Genomic DNA, 12,199 nt, shown 5'->3' with positions numbered 1-12,199 from the left:
ACTAGCTGGGCGTGGTGGTGTGTGCCTGTAGTCCCAGCTACTCGGGAGGCTGAGGCAGGAGAATTGCTTGAACCTGGGAGGCAGAGGTTGCAGTGAGCCAAGATCACGCCATTGCACTCCAGCCTGGGTGACAGAGAGATTTCATCCCAAAAAAAAACCCCCCCCAAAAAACAAAAAAAAACAAAACTCAAATAATAGCACCCCCGTGGCCCCAGGCTCCTTTCCATCTCAATTGGAGCCCTGTCTTCCTGTGGGGGATGTACTGTGATTTATCCAGGGCTGCAGTGCAGGTGGTCAGCGGTTCACATGGACGGTGAGAGCAGCTGTGGGTGGGACAGATGGTGGGCTAGGCTGGGGGCTGGACAGCCCCTGCAGCAGCTGCTGAGCAGAAGGAAGGCTTTGTCTGGAAGGAAAATCTGAAAGCCCAGGGCCAGAGCAAAAACAATTCCTAGGTTAGAAAAGAAAACAAATCAGCAGGGGGCTCCAGATGAGGTATGGACTCTGAGGGGGCCGTGGGGCCAGAAGCCCTGAATGAGAGTGCTGTCTCTAGGCCCCCAGCCTACGATTCCTAGAATGGGAAGAGCAGCAAAGCAAATCTCCAATCTGGGAGGGCTGATGGTCCAGGCAGCCAGGCCCCAGCCAGGTATGAGAGTTGGGCACCAGCTATGGCTCAGTCTCAGGCACAAGCGAATGCCCAGATAGCAAAGTTGGGGCACAAGATAGGGGCCCACGCTGAGCAGCAGGTGCTGAGCTGTTGTCTCAGGCTGGGATCGGTCCCAGTGAGGCAGGAGAATAGGGCCTGGAGGCAGAGAACTAAGGCCAATTTGTGCTGATTTCCTAGAAATGAATCAAAAGGAAAACCCCACTTCCCCACACCCAAGTAGGGAAAGGATCAGAAGCTACTCCCTTTGTACTGTGTCACAGATGAAAAATGGAACGTTCCTCTGACTGTTCCCTTCCTGCAACCAATCAGACTAGTTGGGCCAAGTCTTCATGTGTAACTTTGTACTTCACTTCAGCTTCTGATTGGTCACCTCCTGCAACCAATCAGGCTGATTGCAGTCCAAGTCTTCATTTACATAGGGTGTAACCAAGTAACCAATGGGACATGTCTAGAGGGTGTTTAAACCCCAGAAAACTCTGTAACCAGCTCTCTTGAGCCACTTGCTGCATCCTGATCCCACTCTGTGGAGTGTACTTTCCTTTCAATAAATCTCTGCTTTTATTGCTTCATTCTTTCATTGCATTGTGTGTTTTGTCCAATTTGCTCAAAACACCAAGAATCTGGATGACTCATAGTCAAGACCCTCCACCAGTAACACCAGAAAAACAAAGGGAGGAAAAGCTGAGCCTACAGGGAGGCGTCAAGTAGTCCCCATGCCAGGAGGCACATGGGGGACTGCTGGATGAGTAGCCAGTTGGCCTGGTATGGCCCAGGGAGGGGCTGACGGCTGCCAGGAGTGTGAGCAGCAGAGTGCTAGTTCTGCCACCACATGACCTTAGCCAAATCTCTTGGAACCTCATTTTCCTTTTCTGAAAAACAGTGATAATAACTTCAACTCCTCCTAACAGTCTGGGTTAAGGTGTCGGTTTCCTTCCCCAGCTCCTGGTGATCCATCTGGCCCTTGGGTGTAGAGAAGGTGCTAGCTGAGTGTCTGTCTTAAGCACTCTTCTCTCATTTTGTGCTTTCTCCTGAATTATCTCTACTCCTATAGTCACAGCTCTAGCTTGACCGCCGTTTCAGAACTCAATGTACTAATTAGGCATCCTTAGGTTAGTTAGGGTTGGCTTATCTGCTAAAACAGATATATGATAAAATAGATAATGGCCTGAACACAAAGGCAATGTATTTCCTGCTCAGCTAAAAAGCCAAAGGCTATGGGCAGAGGGGCTCTCTTCCATGCAGTCACTCAGGGACCCAGGTTTATGGAAGCTCTGCCACCTTCAACATGAAGCTTCCTGTTTGCCCTGTCAATGCAGACTAATGGAAGGTGAAGGGGCATGAGGGAGCATTAGTAGAAGGGCTTTTTTTTTTTTTTTTTTTCTGAGACGCAGTTTCACCCTGTTGCTCAGGCTGGAGTGCAATGGCACAATCTCAGCTCACTGCAACCTCTGCCTCCTGGGTTCAAGCGATTCTCCTGCCTCAGCTTCCCGAGTAGCTGGGATTACAGGCGCTTGCCACCATGCCTGGCTAATTTTTTGCATCTTTAGTAGAGACAGGGTTTCACCATGTTGGCCAGGCTGCTCTCGAACTCCTGACCTCTTGATCTGCTTGCCTTGGCCTCCCAAAGTGCTGGGATTATAGGCATGAGCCACCGTGCCTGGCCAAGTAGGTTTTACGGGCCAGGAATGGAAGTGTCACACACTTTTGCTTACATTCCACTGTGGAGATCAGTCATATGGCCACACCTACCTGCAAGGAATACTGGAAAAGGTAGACAGGGGTGAGCCTAGAAAGTGCAAGACATGGGGCACAGTGAGTAGCTGGAAGTCTGCTGCATTTATCCTTGACTTTCAGCTGTCTTCAGGATATATCCCTTGGATGCCCTACAGGTACCTCAAACTAAACCTGTTCAAAGTCTAACTCATTAATGTCCCCAGTAAAGCCTGCTCCTCCTACTCTATTTCTTCCTCTGGTAATAGTATTATCACCCACCCAGATGCCCAGCTACAAACCTTTGAGTAAGCTTGACTTCTCCCTCTTCCCTAGATCCACCTTCCAGTAAGTTTTTGGCGGTGGCCATAAAGATGCACATTTCATGCCGCCTGCTGCAGGGATCATAACTGGTTGAAGGCCCCAGCTACTGCCCTTCAGGGTCCGTCTCTGTATGTGCTTGCAGACCACCCTTTCTGGATCATGACTGAGCACAAACACCCATTTCTGCCACATGCAGGACTCTTTCCGAGGGAGACTTTGGCTCAAGGACTCCCCATCGCCTGGGAGAACTTTCTTAGGTCTGTATTGAGTCTGAGCCTTTCCTTTGTCCTCCCTCCTTTTCTCTCCTTCACCAAGGTCAGACCTGCATTGCAGTCTGAGAGATCTTCCCACCTTCTCTGGTTCACCCTGTATATTTCTTTCTTTCTTTTTTTTTTTTTTTTAACAGAGTTTCATTCTTGTCACCCAGGCTGGAGTGCAATGGCGTGATCTTGGCTCACTACAACCTCTGCCTCCCAGGTTCAAGGGATTCTCCTGCCTCAGCCTCCCAAGTAGCTGGGACTACAGGCATCCGCCACCATGCCTGGCTAATTTTTGTATTTTTAGGAATTTTTGTATTTTACAATTTTGTATATTTAATAGTAAATTTTGTATTTTGTATTTTTAGACACCATGCCTGGCTAAATTTTGTATTTTTGTATTTTTAGCCACCATGCCTGGCTAATTTTTGTATTTTTAGGGTTTCATCATGTTGGCTATGCTGGTCTTGAACTCCTGACCTCAGGTGATCCACCTACCTCAGTCGCCCAAAGTGCTGGGATTATAGGCGTGAGCCACCATGCCCGGCCTCACCCTCTATATTTCATAGGTGTTTCCCTCAGTGAATCTCTTGCAAATAAACCTAACTCCTCATTGGTATCTGCTTCTCAGAGGATGTGAACTAAAGCAGTTTTCAAAGTTGTCCTCTTTTCTATTCCCACTGCGTTCTCCCTTGTGCGACTGCCATGGCTCCCTAATGATCCCCTGGCCTCCAATCTGGTTCTTCTCAAGCAGAGCATCGGTACTGCCACAGTGCTCCACTTCCAAAGTAGATATTAACACTCAGCTGATCAAAAGACTTCCATTGCTCCCACCTGCCATCTATGGGCCCCCACCTAAGTTGCTTGAAACATCATTCAATTTAACCTTCACAATCTCTCCTTGGCCTTGACTCCACCTAGCGTCCTTGCCTCTCCCACACTTGGACAACTAGCTTTCCCCGAAGGTATTTTGTGCTACTCCCTCTACCTGATATGCTGCCATTGATTTCTCATTCTATCAAAATCCTATTCATATTCATTCATTAGAGCTCAGCTTAAAACCTCCTTAATCCTCAAAGACCTTTTTCCTCCCTCTTGTGGGCTCTCACAGCACTTTGCACATACTCTGTACCTTGTATATCTCTATTTAAGAGCACGTCTATCTCCTCCATTAGCTGGGGATATTTGAAGGCAAGGAAGGTGTTTCATTCATTCATGCATTCATTTCAGCAATCCACTGTGGAGCACCTACTGTGCCCTGGTGGGCACCAGCTTCTTGTGGGGTGCTGGAAGTAGATCAATAAAACTGATAAAAATTCCTACTCCTATTGGCTTCTTTCTAGTGTATACCCAATGTTGAGTCATGCTCTTGCATAGAGCAAGTGTCTCACAGTTTGCTAAATAACTGAAAAGGAGATCATCATTTTAAATCCCCCTACTGATCATATACAGAGCTCATGGCAATGCTGAAACTCACAACTATATTAGGAAGATAAAATGGAATTATAGCTGGAATGTCTGCAGAAATTGCAGAAGAACCATATAAACAGAAGTGAATTTAGTCTAAATTAAGGCCAGGAACACTTGAGGCAAAAGGTGGGAAGGTTGATAGAACACCTAAATTAAAGGGAACAGCCTCCGTGTTTGAGGCTAACAAGAATCCACACGTCAGCAAAGAGAACAGACGTGTCTAGGAATCATTTCCCAAAATAACCCCTCCTCCAGTTGGCTTTGAGTGAAAAGCTCTAATGAGACTGGTGCCTCCCAAATGTTGCTGGACAGTAGCCAACTGCAGCACAGTCATGGCTTCAGACACGTGGACTCAGGGCTTGAGGCACAGGGTGAAATCTCTGCAGAGACAGCCCTTCATACCCTTCTGCTGGGATACTTCCAAAGCCAGTGGATCACTCCTTTGTAAAGCAGACTGCTCTGTTCTGTTGCTCAGCAGCCCTAATTACATTTACTCCTCTTCTACTACCTCTTGGTTTTCACCCATCCTTCCCATTGAAAAAGGTCTTTTTACTTTGCAGCAAAATGCCGTCACTCAACTTCCGTAGAAAAGATGCATACATTATAGAAATTCAAACAACAATATGAATTTAAACTCACCTTAAATGTTACCATCCAGAAATAACCTTTATGAATATTTAGCAAAGATTCTTACAAAAATCTCTCGGCCAGGCACGGTGACTCACACCTGTAATCCCAGCATTTTGGGAAGCCACGGTGGGTGGATCATGAGGTCGGGAGTTCGAGAGCAGCCTGGCCAACATAGTGAAACTCCATCTCTACTAAAAATAAAATTAGTCTGGCATGGTGGCGGGCGCCTGTAATCCCAGCTACTCAGGAGGCTGAGGTGGGAGAATCGCTTGAACCTGGGAGGAGGAGGTTGCAGGGAACACAGACCACACCATTGCACTCCACCCTGGGTGACAGAATTTTAATTATTATTAAAATAAATAAATAAATAAATAAACAAAAATAAAAATCTCTCAGTGTGGGCCGGGCACTGTGGCTCACACCTGTAATCCCAGCACTTTGGAAGGCCAAGGCAGGCAGATCACCTTAGGTCAGGAATTCAAGACCAGCCTGGCTAACGTGGTGAAACCCTACCTCTACTAAAAACACAAAAATTAGCTGAGCGTGGTGGCAGACACCTATAATCTCAACTACTTGGGAGGCTGAGGCAGGAGAACTGCTTGAACCTGGGAGGTACAGGTTTTAGTAAGGCAAGATCACGCTATTCCACTCCAGACTGGGCAACAAGAGCAAAATTCCGTCTAAAAAAAAAAACCAAAACCAGAAGCAAAATAACAACAACAAAAAAACTCAATGCATACCTACACATAGAAAAAAATAATTATACCAAAATGAGATATTACAATTCTACTTTTAAATTTTAATTTTAACCTTATTATCAAAAAACCTTTATGGAAGTACAGCATACATACATACTACCAGCTTGGGAACAAATTGAAATTACAAATGCAATAATTATCAGAAAACGTCTTTCTTTGCTCACGTGCGATGTGGTGGCAGCAGGTGTGGCTTTGAGATGCAGAATGACGCTGGTGAGTTCGTGGACCTGTACGGGCCATGGCAATGGTCCGATAGCAACTGCATCATTGATGCCAAGGACCACGAATCCATCCAGAAGAATGGGACCAAGGTTAACAAGGTCACAAGCAGGTTTTTTTTTGTTTGTTTGTTTGTTTGTTTGTTTTGAAACAGTTTCGCTCTCGTTGCCCAGGCTGGAGGGCAATGGTGGGATATTGGCTCACCTCAACCTCCGCCTCTGGGTTCAAGTGATTCTCCTGCCTCAACCTCCCAAGTAGCTGGGATTACAGGCACATGCCACCACGCCCAGCTAATTTTGTATTTTTAGTAGAGACAGGGTTTCTCCATGTTGGTCAGGCTTGTCTCGAACTCCTGACCTCAGGTGATCCGGCCGCCTCAGCCTTCCAAAGTGCTGGGATAGCAGGCGTGAGCCACTGCGCCTGGCCTGATTGCAGGCAGGTTTAACAGCCAGTTTAAAATGTATGCTACCTGCAGGGCCATTCACAGGATGGGTGAGTCACATGACTCCATTTTTCAGTTGGCCAATGCCAACAGATTGGATTAAGGAACTTTTGACTGGAGAGAATCATGGATGTCAAATATTTGTCATAAATAAATAGTAAAAACCTAAGAAAGGCCGGGTGCGGTGGCTCATGCCTGCTATCCCAGCACTTTGGAAGGCTGAGGAAGGCAGATCACCTGAAGTCAAGAGTTCGAGACCAGCCTGGCCAACATGGAGAAACCCTGTCTCTACTAAAAATACAAAATTAGCTGGGTGTGGTGGTGGGTGCCTATAATCCCAGCTACTCAGGAGGCTGAGGCAGGAGAATCGCTTGAACCTGGGAAGCGGAGGTTGCAGTGAGCCAAGATCATGCCATTGCACTCCGGCCTGGCAAAAGAGACAGATTCTGTCACAAAACAAAACAAAACACTAAAAAAAAAAAATTACTGCAAAATAAATACATCTATTTCTGCTAGAAACAGAAGTCTCACGGGCATTGCTCTTTCTATAAAACAGTTAATGAAATTTTAGAGCACCTTACATGAATTTGTATTAAAACATACTTAGGATGTGGTGCCCATTGTCCAGCTTGTGGTGCCACTTTTTTTGTGAGAAGGAGATTTCTCTGAATTCTTTAATTCTGAAGCAATATGTGTTCCTAAACAGATAATATGGAATATTATTCTGAATGATGTCCTTAATGATAAATTAAGAGCATAGGAGAAATATTATCTGTATAGTTGACGTTGGTAAAAAGACTAGGGCACAACTTTCAACTTACTAACAATGTTTCTGAGGCAGTTAAGAATTTTGATTATCTTAATTCATGAAACATAAAACTTAAATTAACCTGAAAATTCAACGTACAGTGTTTTCACTTGTCTGTTGTTCAAATCTCACTTTTTAAAGTCAGACTCCCATCAGAAACAGAATAAAGTTAAAGCTCTTAATTAGAACCAGAGATGAAGACATGTTGGCTGCTAATTGGAGGAAAAACTATGTCCTTAAATCCAGAGAGGTTGACAGTCAAGATGAAAAGCTAGATTATTATACTCATTAGGCTGAAAAAAATACTCGCCTCAGTGGCCCAAAGACAAGGTCTGAATTTAACATGAGAGGAAACTGGATCTATGCATCTGCTGTGTTGAGACCTCATAGTTTTATACCATAGAAATGGGCACGGTTGGTTTTCTGGAAGAGTTGCAAGTATAAGCTACTTGTATTTGTTCCTCTGTTTGCCTAGAATTGTGGGTGTCCACTGAGGCAGTCCATATTTGATGGATGACTGAGTCCTGATTTCTGAGAGTCAGCTGACTCTAGTGTTACTGATCTTATGGAAAAGTCAATCCAGTGAGAAGGTTTTGTGGGTTTCAAATACACATAGATCATAATCTAAATATGTCCCAGTTTTTGTTTTATTTTACTTTTCAGTCAATCCTGAGGCATAAGGAACATTTTAATTCAATGCACATTCCAAAAGCTTTGCCATTTAAGTACAAGCCCAAGACCCAAGCAAAGGCAGGCAAGGTGCTGAAGGACAGGCAGAGACCAACCATCATACACAAGCCTCATGAAAGGAAGGTCCTGTGGCCAATTGACTGCCATTTAGATAGGAAAATAACACTTTTGGCAGCACACTTTGCGTTTCTACTGTAACGCAGTTTTGATCAGGAGGGAATGAGGCCAGAGTTATTCACAGCACTAGAACCATAGTTTAGAGGCAGGGCTGGAGTCTATTTCCAGTCCTTTGCTTGGCCCTGTTCTGCCCTGTGCATTTTAATGTGGAGTCACAGGCATGGCTGGGGAACCCTTCATCCTGATTAGTGGCACACAGAGCCCATAGAGTGATGAACAGAGGTGGTTTTGTGGTAAAGGTAAATGTGCTCACACCTGTATCTCCATGCCAACAATGATTTCCTACCTGGGGATGCATTTTCAAGGCGTTAACATTCATTTGGATCCTGGGTTGCCTCTATCTTGGATTCCATCAGCTGATGTGCCTGGATGGGAGTGTGCAGTGTCTGTGAGAGTATTCTGATGCTCACCAGGTTTTGTCCCTGTCAGATCCTTGCACTGCTGGATGCTCTGAGTACAGTGCACAGTCAGAGGGTGAAAAAGGCCAAGAAGCAGCAGCACCTGCAAAATAAAGAGCACTTTAAAGCACTCCTCAAGCAGAAGGAGGAGAAGCTGAAGCAGCAAGAGGACCTCAGAAGAAGCTCTTCTGAATTCAGGGTCAGAGGGAAAGAAGAAGCCAGAAATCCAGTCTGAAGAGGGCTGAGGAGCAATTGCAGTGAGCCTTTGGAATGGGAGGGCTGGCCATAGATCTGCAGAAATGGATGATTTCAAACACCACGGTGCTTGTGAATAACAAGTCAGGGGGCGAGAGCCCAAGAGATGTTCCTGTTGAACACATCATACAGACTGTGCCTTTGAGAGGAGAAATGAAGCCTGCAGTTGCAGGACCCAGGTTCATTTTTAGCATCTGGAGCTGTCAAGATTTAAAGTGATGTAAACTCTGGTTATGTGGATTCTCTTACTTTTTTCTGCCTGCCTCAGTTTAATTATTTTGTACTATAAAAATACAATTAAAATATTTTCCTGTTAGTTTTGGCTTAGTGGGTTTCATTAGGGGTCAATGCCTGACAGTGGATTGTGGATAATTGTTTATCCTAGAAAAATGCAATAAAATCATCACCTCAAAGCATATATACTTGGGAAATTGAAAACTACAAAGTATTCTCAAGTCAATACATCATAGAAGGCATGATACCTATATAAAGAAACAACAATGAAAATCCCACAGGCAACACTTATGCAATGCTGCTGAGGGACTACCAGAGAAAGTGGGACTCTAGGCTGTGCCTTCAGTGTGCCCATATGAGAAATGAAGATGGAATGGATGTGTCACGTTCTAATGAAATCTAAGAAAAGAGAAGAAAGCAACCATGTACATACAGAAAGCAAAATGAAGGAAATGATCCAATATAAAGATAATTTGATGACTATAGGCCAGTTTTGCCTGTCAACGTTACAAACAATATTGAAAATAAATGTCAAAGCAAATGAAACCAAATAGATATTTGACACTGGGAGATACAAAATGAGAGCAGGCTCACGGAACAATTGGAACCCTCCTAGCCCACTGCTAGGACTAGAAATCAGAAAGGGCCATTATAAACACTTCTTAGCCAATGTTCTTGCATTCATGAATGGGAAGGATAAAGCTGGAGTTATCATACTACCTGACTTCAAAATGTACTAGGAAGCTGCAGTAACCACATCTGCATGGCCATGTCCTGAAAACAGACAAATAGATCAATGAAAGGGAATAGAGGACCCAGATATACATGCACAGATTCACAGCTAACTCATCTTTGACAAAGACACCAAGAAAATACATACAATGGGGAAACGTCATGCACAAGAATAAGACTAGACCCCTATCTCTCGTCGTACATGAAAATAAAATCAAATGGATTAAACACTTATGCTGAAGACCAGAAACCATGAAACTACTAGAATAAAAACATTGTGGAAACACTCCAGGACGCTGGTCTAGGCAAAAGTTTTTGGTTTAAGACTTCAAAATCACAGGTGACCAAAGCAAAAATAAACAAATGAAATTCTGTCATCCTAAAAAGCTTTCAGCACAGCAAAAGAAACAACAAAGAAAGGAGATGACACACAGAAGGGGAAATAATATTTTCAAACTCCCCACCCCTGAAGGGATTCATAACCAGAATATGTAATAAGCTCAAACAACTCAATACCAAAAAACCTCCAGAAAACCAAAAAGAATCTGATTTAAAAATGAACAGAAGATCTGAATAAACATTTTTTGAGAGAAGACACATGGAACTAATGGAACTCTCTCAGCCCCTGCTAGAACTAGAATTCAGAATGGCCACTATGAACACCTCTTAGGCAATGTTCCTACATTCCTGAATGAGAAAATACATCTAAACCAGAGAAGGCCTCAAGATAACCTCCAAGGTTCTGACAACCCTCACCCCTCTGGCTCTCTTACTGGCTCCCTGGCCAGCAGCCTAGGCCTGGACCCCTCCCTCAGGGCCACAGGAGGTGAAACTCTTGATAGTGCACCCAACCTGCTCCCCGCCATGGGCAGCGCATCCACAGATAGCACCCCTAACCAGTCGCCCCACCCCCCGTGCCCTGGATAGCACCCCCAACCTACTCCATGCTGCAGGCATCAGGTGCCCCCAAGCCACCCCCCACCACAGGCACTGCAGCCTCTGATAGCGCTCCTACCCCACCACCTTTCTACCACTCTGGCCATGCTGCAGTCTCTGTCGCAGCCAGCAACTGCAGTGAGGTGAGCCGTGATGCCGCAGGCTACAGCCTCTAGGGTGTGGCAGATGGTTCCTCTACCTCCTCTAAGCCAGGCACAGAGTAGCTGGGCTACACCTGCAGAAGAGCCTGGAATGGTGGGACGCCCCCTTAGCATCCTTCACATTCTGAAAATATGCAAATGAGGTTCCTGGACTACATGTTCTGATTGGGTGAGATAAAAACCTCTAGGCCTATGCCCCATGGTGGGGGACAGGTTAGGGATGCTACTGGGGGCTATACTGCCTGTGGCAGGGTGGGGGTGGGGGTGGGGGTTGGTTGAGGGTGCTATTGGGGGCCAGACTGCCCCTGGCCGGGGGCTGGTTGAGGATACTATCTGGGGTTGCACTACCCTTGGCAGCTCATCAGGGAGTGGATTGGGTGCAATAACTTGGGCATAACTGCCTGAAGCAGATATTGGGCTGGGGGTGCTATTGGGGGCTACGAGGATTAAGGGCGCTATCAGGGACTGCACCACCAGTGGTGGGTGGCAGAGGCAGCAGTGACAGCAGTGGCCTCCAAGGCAGGGGCTGTTCTCCTCTCCCCAGACTCCAAACTCTAGAGGCTGACTTCCTCCTGCTGCTGCTGCTCGAAGCCAGTGGGGTGCATAGCATTTCCATGGGAATCCTGAGCATGGCAGGGCCCCCACACCTGCTGTGGGTCCAGGGTTTGTGCCCTCTTCCTCTGTATTGCAGAGACAGCCTTGGATCTCTGGGCATGGAGTCAGGGGGATCACAAGGGGACAAGGCCCTGTGGACGGAGGCATCAGGAATGGCAACCGCACTTCGGTTTGGGGGTGGCTTGGTCTGAGTTTCTGCTGCTCCCGCTCCCCAAGGAGTGCAGCCCCGGTGGGCCCAGTGGTTCCTGTGGATTGGGGAGCTGGGAACTATGGTGTCTCTAATCCCCACCCCAGGCCCCAGTGCCTGGCCAGCTTGGGCCAAAAGGAGAGGCTGGACTTCGGAGGGTGGGTGTGAGTGCCTTCGCACTGGCCCCTGCCACCCAGTGGACAGCATGACAAGGTGATGCTCTAATGCTACCACTTCCTGCAACCTGTTCTAGGTTTTTCTGGCTTTGCCTGCTCTGCTGCTTCCTACCAGGAGGAGGATCCATCTGCCGGATATTGGAGGCTGGAGGCTGGAGCCTGTGGTCCCACAGCTTGCCTCGCTGCAGGTTGGTGGTGGTGACAGAGACTGCAGCGCGCCAGAGCGGTAGGAGGTGGCCAGCTGCAGCCAGGGCAGGGGCAGGGCTGTGGCAGTGGCCATGTGGTAGGAGCCTTGTAGGGAGCGCCGGTGCATTGAGGGTGACAGCAGCAGTAGTTGTACTGGCATCAGTGCCAGT

The 12,199-nt window shown here is 46.6% G+C and overlaps 1 long non-coding RNA gene across 1 annotated transcript in view; it reads right to left on the bottom strand.

Annotated features, from left to right (window-relative positions):
* Positions 1 to 8,625, bottom strand: part of LOC131381408 (uncharacterized) — a 36,169-nt gene extending 27,544 nt beyond the window's left edge. Inside the window, exon 1 of the long non-coding RNA XR_009210155.1 lies at positions 8,436 to 8,625. This is a non-coding gene — a long non-coding RNA (uncharacterized LOC131381408). The remainder of the gene's footprint in view (positions 1 to 8,435) is intronic.
* Between the last annotated feature and the right edge of the window lie 3,574 nt (positions 8,626 to 12,199).

Source organism: Hylobates moloch, unplaced genomic scaffold, assembly GCF_009828535.3.
Source record: "Hylobates moloch isolate HMO894 unplaced genomic scaffold, HMol_V3 SCAFFOLD_15, whole genome shotgun sequence".
Lineage (NCBI taxonomy): Eukaryota > Metazoa > Chordata > Mammalia > Primates > Hylobatidae > Hylobates > Hylobates moloch.
Note: the sequence above shows the minus strand (reverse complement) of the source record. Positions and strands in the feature narration are given on the sequence as shown.